The sequence below is a fragment of the Lactuca saligna genome, chromosome 3 (genome assembly GCF_052625555.1).
Source record: "Lactuca saligna cultivar CGN05327 chromosome 3, ASM5262555v1, whole genome shotgun sequence".
Classification (NCBI taxonomy): Eukaryota; Viridiplantae; Streptophyta; class Magnoliopsida; order Asterales; family Asteraceae; genus Lactuca; species Lactuca saligna.
Window position 1 is genome coordinate 80800933 of NC_136419.1, and position 9195 is coordinate 80810127.

Consider the following 9195-nt stretch of genomic DNA (forward strand, 5'->3'; position numbering starts at 1 on the left):
CGTATTAGAAACACCCGACCAAACTTTTATGTTTTGGGTTTAGGAATCACCCAAAAACCGTAAACTCATGCCTATGTATGAGTTTACTCCCCAAGAAACTAGTCATTGTGTTTACTCCCCAAATAGTCAAAAGAGTAAACTCCAAAAACTCTCTCAACTATCCTCCAACATTTAATTCCAAATCTTCGATCTTGTAAGTGTTCTAACCATTTCAAGTTAGTAAAACACTTAATCTAGTGTTTGTGCATCTATTCATCCATTCATTTCCGGTTTTTGTTTAGATTTTCCAAAACACCAAGAACACACACTAAGTGTTCTTGGCTTTTTAGCTCAAATCAAGCCTTCTACTAGTAAGTGCTTCCATCCTTGAGTACTTGTAATCTAGTATATCAATTAATCACCAAGAAAATCGGTCAAGAACACCATGTTTGAGGTGTTCACGGTCCAAGATGATGCTTGGGCCGTAAACACCATAAAGTCCCGCAAAATTGACCTAAGTCCCATGTTTAGCTTAGTTTGGAGTTTAAAACTTACCTTAACATATTTAAACCTTCCATTGATATGTTTAAGCTTTGAAAAACACAAAACATCACCATTTATAGGTGTTTATGGTCTAAGGACATTCCAAAATCGTAAACACCCAATAAGGTGTTTAAATGAGCCATTTTCCTTTCTTAGCCCTAAAAACTATCTTAGACATTTACTTAGTTGTGATAAGGACTTGAAATAAAGGCAATATCCTTTCCCACAAGGGTTTAAGGTAGTAAACCCAAGGGAAAATACCCTTAGGCCGTAAACACCTTAAGGAGGGTGTTTTGTGGCCCTAGTCCATTCCAAAGGCTAAACCACTTAGCAAGATTGCTTCAAAGGACTTGTTAAACCTCCAAACAACTCATGGTTGCAAGAAATGGAGTTTAGACCGTAAAACCTTGAGTTTATTGCCCTAAACTCCTTGGGTAAAGGTTATTTAGACCATAAACTCCCAAGGAGTTTACCCTTGGACCCCAAACACCCTAGTTTTGCCCTACTAGCACTTGGATGCAATCCTTGTGATCTTTAACACTTGAAACAAAGTGTTTTCATGTTCTAAAGTGTCCCAACTCATTTTATTAGTTATAATGAGGCTAATTAGTTATTTATATATTCATTATATGATAACTAGGCTCGTGCGTGTGTACAAGTCTTCATTTGTCACCTAGCACCGTAATCGACACTTCAATCCAATCCACTCACCACAGGTGAGTTCATACCCCTTTAATTAACCTTTGAAATACTTTTAAATGTTTTAAATGCTTTTATGGGGGGAATACAAGTTGAATACTTATAGTTATTACATCAATCACATGTGATTAATAACTACAAAACCAATGATTTTACTACTATTCAAACTATTTATCAAAGTTGTTTTACTTCCAACTGTTTTACAAACTATTTTACTTATCAAACACTTTTACTTAAAATTTGTTATGCTTATTATAAATTGCATGCCCGTGTATGTATAATTATATAATCAATGTTTAAAAGTCTTAGGAAGGCCGCACACCCTATTTCCTTTTCCTCGATTTGGATGTGGGCTGGTGGGATATCGGGTAGCCATCAGAAGGTCGTTTCAATATTAATTATATATCATGTGTACATATATGGTCATAAAATTTCTTCCATGTTAATACATACTAGTTACATCAATTGTAAGTTACCATCGGGGTAACACAGGATCATACATATACTATTGTTAGATCAAGGAGTCAGTTCATTCATGAGTCAATACTTATTACTATGAGAACATATACAACTATACTAGAAAGAGAACATATACAACTATACTATGAGAACGTATACAACTATACTAGAAGGATAACATATACAACTATACTATGAGAACATATACAACTATACTAGAAGGTGAACATATACAACTATACTATGAGAACATATACAACGATACTAGAACGAGTAATAATACATTACATATACATATATACATTGACATAATTGTGATCCACTATATCGGAGCATGCCTTAAATGTCATGGCCCGAGTTGTTGCCAGAGTCTCTTGGAGGGAGAGCGTGAGTTTGCGTATAGATCTATACTGGATTGACTATCCTACACCTTGCTGCTAGCTACAGCCGGACCTGCAGGTCTGCGGGTGCCAAACGTCATATCATTTTACGACCTACATTTGTCGTTGTTTATCCAGTCGATAGTATGGTACAACAAATCACATGATACCTTAATATAAATCTGGTTTAAGGTAGTTAGTACAACAGTAGTTCCTATAATACAACACTACAATACTACATAAATTTACCCGTTACATATTTAGTGATATTTTCACTTAAACATTAATGTACAAACTATATTTTGAGAATGATAGTTACCCTTGGGTAAATTACACACTTTTACAGTAAACGAACATACAAAAATAGTTACGCCTTGGTAGAAGGCTACTTTTAATAGAAAATATAGGTTTCTCTAGGAGACTCAAACATTTACAAACACTTACAAAATTTTACGAATTCATACTTATAACAAAATTTTACGAATTCATACTTATAACTACGTTCAAACATTTTGATACAACCACCGATACTAAAATACTTATGAACTCACCAGCTTAATGCTGATAAACTCTTTCAAAATAACTTGTATTCTCAGGTCATTAGTAGACAGGTACCGAGGCCAACTTTTGAGAAGATGGAGCGCATTCGAGACTCATCTTATTATTTTGAATTACAGTTTTAGTGTCTATAACTGTACAGAACACGCTTGTATTAAAATTATATATTTAATGCAATGGATGATGTTGCTTGCTTATTTACTGCTATACTGTGTTGTGATACTTTACATGACGTCCTCCACCCCAGAACGTTTCCGCCGTTCATGGTTTTGGGGTGTGACAAGTAAACTCACCCAAAACAGAAGAGTTGAAAATGCACACGTGGGAGTGTACAAGGAATCAGCTACGTGAACCGCCTAAACATAACAGAGGTCAAATCTCAGTCTACAACTTAAAACTCTCAAAGTTGACCAAAAGTCAAACTGGTAAAAAGTCGTGCCTTTACTTATATGTGTCACATCATTTAGGAGCCGCATTGCGCTTTGTTAAAAACCTCAAATCTCAAATTTATTTTAGTTCAACATGAAATCAACTCTTTCCTCTAAATGAGTATTACCAACAACAACTACAAATTCAAGTTTATGTGTAGTTATGGTGGTAAAATTTACCCAAATCATTACGATAATCAGTTGGCTTACATCGACAGTGAAATCAATATATTATTTTCAGTCAGTCTATAGAGTATTGTTCTCATTGCGAAGTTAGCGGTATTGTATATTGTGGATTTTTGTTTCAAGTACTATGTAGAGAAGATTTATATGTTTTGATTTTTGTAACAATTGGTAAAAATAGGAATAATTGTACGATGCCATGTAAGGAATAGCATGTTTAAGTCACCCAAAAGATTGAAATGCTTAAGGTAAGTGCCATGACATCTAGTTAAGAAGTTAATCAATTAAGACATTTTCAAACTCATTCTATCTTCCTCTCATTTTCATGATTTCTTATTTCCCTCTCCTAAACATCTAAATTAACCAATAACTAACTTATAACTAGTTAGTTACTAAAAACTATCCTTAACTAACTAGATCATCAAGTTGCAAACTAATAGATAAAATCAAATCCAAGAAGATCTCTTCATATCTTGTAAGATATCAAGGTACCTTCCTCCCCTCTTCCTTTCTAGATAAAATCAAATCAAATCCAATCTTTAGAGATAACATAAAACTTGCTTAATATTTTGATCTTATCTTATTTCTCCTTTCTCCTTCCTTCCGATGTCTCGATCTCTCTATCTATTTTTATTACTTCACTTCTCTTTCATTTTCCCGCAAATTTCTCTCAAATATCACACTCAAACTCATCCATATTTCTAACCCCAATCTTCCTCTTTGAAGACACACAAAACCAAGAGTAAGAGGAGTTGCTGCCCCTTGGTTTTCAGCCACCATTTCACACCTTTGCACCTTCTTTTTACATGGTATTTGTAACATCCGGATTCCCAGGTATCTCATTTTAAGTATTTATATTGAGTATTAGAGAGGGACCCGACGAGTAGGCATTTAGACTCACCGAGTGGGACGAGTCGGGTCAAAGTTGGCTGTTGACTTTCGTTGACTTTAGGGTTCTGGTCAAGACTGACACAGGAGAGTTCAGGGAAGGGTAGAATGGCCTTCTACCCAGTCTGTATAGATGAGATCATGGGGGAGTATTGACCGGGAATGTTATTTGAATAATAGGAGGAGACTAGGTCGGGACGTTGAGCACGAGAGTTTATCCGACTTCATTGAGGTGAGTCTTCTCACTATGCCTTACCCGATAGGGTGATTATGTGTGACTGGAAGGTCTTATGTGTATAATGTAAATGTGATGTATGTTGTATATGTTATATGTTATGATATGAGTATGATGACATGGACCGGATGGTCAACAGAGTCATGGGATGGAAATCCCCTGAGACACCTGGATCGGAAGATCCCATAGAGCTATGGCCTGGAAAGGCGTATGTGCTGTACATGGTATTTTGGGGAACTCACTAAGCATTATTGCTTAGTGTTTGCGTGTTATGTGTTTCAGGTAACAATGATGATCGCGGAAAGGCGTCGACATGATCAGTACACACTTATGGTGGAGATATTTTGAGATTCTGGGGATTTTGATTTGCACTTATGTTATGTAAAAACAATTGATACATGTTTTTGAGAATTGCGATTGGAGTATTTTATTAAATTAAAAATGAAAAATTGTTTTGAAATTTCACGATGTTACAAGTTGGTATTAGAGCCTTGGTTTGAGGGATTCGGATTCACCTTCGGGTGTATTTGAACTTGAACTAAGGATTCGAGAAACATTCAAAAAAAAAGAAACAAATTTTCCAAAAAAGTAAAAGAATTTGAGGAAAGCAGAAAGAAGCAATGTATACGATTAGCCAGCGGCCGAACGGTGATTTGCCAAAATACCTTTACATTATGTGTTACGAGATATGATATGATATGTTACGCATGCTAGAGTAGGCTAGGTATTCATGTTAGGACTAGAGTGGCCTGATTTGTGATGCCTTAGCCTAGGAGATTTCTGCTGCTAAGAGGTGCTTGAGATCGAGTAGGTAGGAGTGAGGAGTTTATGAGAGGCTTACCAAAGGGTAGCCTATGCTAGCGAGATGTAGAGTATTTGTGAGATGGAATCCTAGGGAGGAGGAGTTGGGGTGAATGTTGATGCGGTGTAGATGGTAGTATTGGGCCCGTACTACCGAAGACACCGGATCAGTGCGTAGCCCAAGTAAGAATCCTTAGGGTACTAGGGAGCAAGTAGGGTTGAGTTATCGAGTGCAAGTATACTCGAGCGAGTCTCTGATATCTTTATGTTGTATTTTAGAGGCATCATGGTTGGGACACGCCACAGACTGGGGACTAGCGAGGGGGTGTGAGCAATGAGGAGCTCCGCCAGATGATTCATGATGAGGTGGCTGCGGCCATCCGGGTCGAGATACCAGAGATGTTCGGGTATATCAAGACCACACTGATTGAGACTTTTGATGAGCGGTACGCCGCTCTTACCGATACTGATGTTGTCGCGGCCACCACAACCGTCGTTGCTGCCAGGCCACAGGGGGGGGTGACTCGTTGCTGTATCAGGAGTTCAGCAACACGAAGCCACCAGAGTTTGATGGGACCCATGATCTGATTGTTGCGATGAGATGGATATCTGATATTGAAGGATGCTTCTACACATGTTCGTGTCCAGAGAATCTGATGGTTCGGTTTGCACTGAACCAGCTTCGCTTGGGAGCGAAGGACTGGTGGAAATTTGTGACGATGCATCTTACTTCTGCGGAGATATCGGCGGTGACCTGGGAGAGGTTCATCACTATGTTTAAAGACGAGTACATTCCCCTGGTGGAAAGGTAACGGTTGGCCTAGGAGTTCTTGACCCTCAAGCAGCGTACTGAGTCAGTGATTGTGATCACCAGGAAGTTTCATGAGAGGGCGATGTTCTGCCCTGAGCACGTGTCATCTAAGCAGGCGCGCATGAATTGGTATCTGAGCATTCTAAGGAAGTACATTTGGGAGTTCGTATCGAACTCGACATATCGTACATTTGTTGAGCTTAAGGAAAATGCCCAGAAGAGGTAGATTGAGTTGGAGACTCAGGCCAGGGAGGATGCTGAGCCTCAGGGGTTGGATAGGCGACCGACACAGTCTCAGCTGGCAGCCAAGCGGTCAAAGCCTGTCGATTCGAGATCTGGAGGCTAGAAGGACCGCACTTGCGAAAAGTGCGGCAAGGGACACGATGAAGTTTGTCGGTCTGGTGCTTGCTACAAATGTGGCAAGGATGGGCATATAGCCAAGGACTGCCTTAAAGGATTCATGGTTTGCTTTCATTGCAACCAGACGGGCTATCGGAAGGCCGAGTTTCCGCAACTACGGGGGACATCACAGGGAGCACAACAGGGATCTGCCCCTGCCGCCATGCGTGCTACTGAGGTTCGACCAGTGAAGGACGAGGCACTGAAGGCTTGCGGTAGAGCCTTCCAGTTGACAACGGAGGAGGTCCGTGCAGCGCCCGATGTCGTGGCTGGTATGTATTCTGTTACTCTTTATTTATGATGAGATGTTGTGTTTATATTATGATATGCGTAGGTACTTTCCTTGTGAATTTTGTACTTGCTTTGGTGTTGTTTGACTCGGGTACGAGTTGGTCATTTGTTTCATTAGCGTTCAGTAGACACATCAGTATCCAACAAGAGGCGATGAGTTGACCTCTAGAGTATTTATAGCTAACGAGCGAGCAGTGTATGCCACGGATGTGATTCGAGGGTGTGTGCTTGAGATTTCGGCGTTGGGTTTCCGATAGATATGGTCACGATTGCGATGAGGGACGTATGTGTCATCGTGGGCATGGATTGCTTGAGCCGATTTGGGGCTATGATAGACTGTGAGCAGCAGTTGGTGACGATTCGAGATCCTAGTGGGGGAGTGCCGACAGTCTATGGCAAGGGAACTTGAAGTGGGTCAGCGTTCTGTTCGCCTGCCAGAGCAAGGTAGAGTTTGCAGCAGGGCTGCAAGGGGTTCGTAGCTTATGTGATGGATACCCGGGAGGCCGCGAGAAGGCCAAGTTTAGTTAATGATGTTCCGATAGTGTGTGAGTTCCAGGATGTATATCCCGAGGAGTTGCCGGGTGTGCCTCCCGAGAGGCAGGTGGAGTTTCGCATTGATATGGTTCCGGGGGTAGAACCTATAGCTAAGGCACCTTATCGCCTTGCACCGCCAGAGATGCAGGAGTTATCCTCACAGCTTCAGGAGCTACTGGGGAAAGGGTTTATTCGACCAAGCATCTCTCCTTGGGGAGCGCCGATCCTTTTTGTCAAGAAAAAGGATGGTTCGCACCGGATGTGCATAGATTATCGGGAATTAAACAAGTTAACGGTCAAGAACCGTTATCCGTTGCCGAGGATTGATGATTTGTTTGATCAGCTTCAGGGGGCATCTAGGTTTACCAAGATAGACTTGAGGTCTGGATATCACCAGATGAGGGTGCATGATGAGGATATCCAAAAGACGGCGTTCAAGATGCGATATGGGCACTATGAGTTTGTGGTGATGCCTTTTGGGCTCACCAATACACCAGAAGCGTTCATGGACCTCATGAACAGAGTATGCCGGCCGATGTTGGATCGATCGGTAATTGTGTTTATTGATGATATTCTAGTGTATTCTATATCCTGAGAACAACATGAGGAGCATTTGAGGGAGATCCTCGGGGTATTAAGGTCGGAGAGGCTTTATGCTAAATTCCCCAAGTGTGATTTTTGGTTACGAGAGGTCCAATTCAATTCTTGGGGAATCTTGTTAATCAGAATGGGATATTGGTCGACCCGGCCAAGATTGAGGCGGTGATGAGTTGGGAAGTGCCGAAGTCTGCCATGGAGATCAGGATTTTTCTGGGGTTGGCCGGTTATTATCGGAGATTAATTCAGGATTTCTCCAAGATTGCAGTGCCACTCACTAGGTTGACCCGGAAGGGTGTTACTTTTTCACGGGATCCGGAGCAGCAGACCTCGTTTGAGACTCTTCGCCAGAATTTGTGCGAAGCCCCTGCGTTATCCCTTCCAGAGGGAGTTGAGGATTTTGTAGTATACTGCGATGCATTGATATTAGGGTTGGGTGCAGTGCTTATGCAGAGGGGGCATGTGATAGAATATGCGTCAAGGTAGCTGAAGCCTCATGAGGCTAGGTATCCCACTCACGATCTGAAGCTGGGAGCGGTAGTGTTCTCCCTTAAGATCTGGCACCACTATTTGTTCGGGATTCGGTGTACCATTTACACGGACCACAAGAGTTTGAAGTATTTTATGGATCAGCCCAACCTAAATATGCGGCAGAGGAGATGGCTGGATGTGGTGAAGGATTACGATTGTGAGATCCTGTACCACTCGGGCAAGGAGAATGTGGTAGCCGATGCCCTGAGTCGAAGGGCAGAGAGTGTTCAGATACGAGGTATATGTAAGAGAATCATCGTGATGACTCCGGTGTTAGATACCATTCGTGAGGCCCAGGGAGATGCTGTGAAACTGGAGAACGGCAAGAAGGAGCGAGTGATTGGCCAGGTACTTGAGTTTGTGACTGATAACTGAGGGCTTTTGACTTTTCATGGTCGGATCTGGGTGTCGTTTATTGGCGGGGCACGCAATGTTTTGATGGAGGAGGCACATACATCCAGATTCTCGATCCACCCCGGGGCCACTAAAATGTATTTGGATCTAAAGAGAGACTATTGGTGGCCTTGTATGAAGAGAGATGTTGTGTGGGTTTTAGAGAGGTGCTTGACCTATCGTCAAGTTAAGGCCGAGCACCAGCATCCGTATGCCAAGTTGCAGCCACTTGAGGTTCCCCAGTGGAAGTGGGAATAGATTTCAATGGATTTCATCACCAAACTGCCAAGAACCCGAAGGAGTGTCGATGTTATTTGGGTGATTGTGGATCGATTGACGAAAAGTGCTCACTTCCTTGCTATCAGTGAGAGTTCTTCCGCAGAGAAGTTGACAGAAATATATGTGAAGGAGGTGGTGTCTCGGCATGGGGGGCCGATTTCAATTGTGTCAGATCGAGATGTACGTTTTACTTCCAGGTTCTGGAAG